This window comes from Chaetura pelagica, unplaced genomic scaffold, assembly GCF_000747805.2.
Source record: "Chaetura pelagica isolate M959 unplaced genomic scaffold, ChaPel_1.0 scaffold47, whole genome shotgun sequence".
Lineage (NCBI taxonomy): Eukaryota > Metazoa > Chordata > Aves > Apodiformes > Apodidae > Chaetura > Chaetura pelagica.
Window position 1 is genome coordinate 2997209 of NW_009954140.1, and position 601 is coordinate 2997809.

Consider the following 601-nt stretch of genomic DNA (forward strand, 5'->3'; position numbering starts at 1 on the left):
ATTCATTGCAGTAATGTCTAAGCATCGCAGTCAATATGTACTTACTTTCACTGTCCAGGGGGCTTGGAGAGTGGACATGCAACAAAATTAATGACCTGTCCATGAGGAAAACACTGAGTCTGTGGCAGAGTTGGTAATTTACCCAGGTCTGCTGAAAGCTGAGCTGCTCTTTGAAGAACTGAGACTTATTTTGTATGGAAGGAGGTGCTGGGATAAGTGTGTGTGTGTGCACCATCCAGACCATTTCAGCACAGAATAAGCCTTACTAATAACTTTCCCTTCTTCCTTAATTGAGTATTTACTTAACATTTGACCTCTTTTAATGTACTCAAGCAGTCTGAGTTGGCTTTCCCTAGGATTCAATCTGCAGCTCTTTATTCAGGCAGAATTCACTTTGTACTAGTTACGCTGACTCTGGAGCAGGGCCAGTAGCTCCTACTCAGGCTAAACCATGGCCTTTTAGACAAGGAGCAGATTTTTCCCAGCCTTGCCATTAAATGTTTTGTGTGCACTTTTAGAATTTTGCTTCAGTGAGGACAACAGCAGCATCTTGGAAAAAAAAATAAAAGTCTATTTGTATAAACAACATATGTTTGTTGTT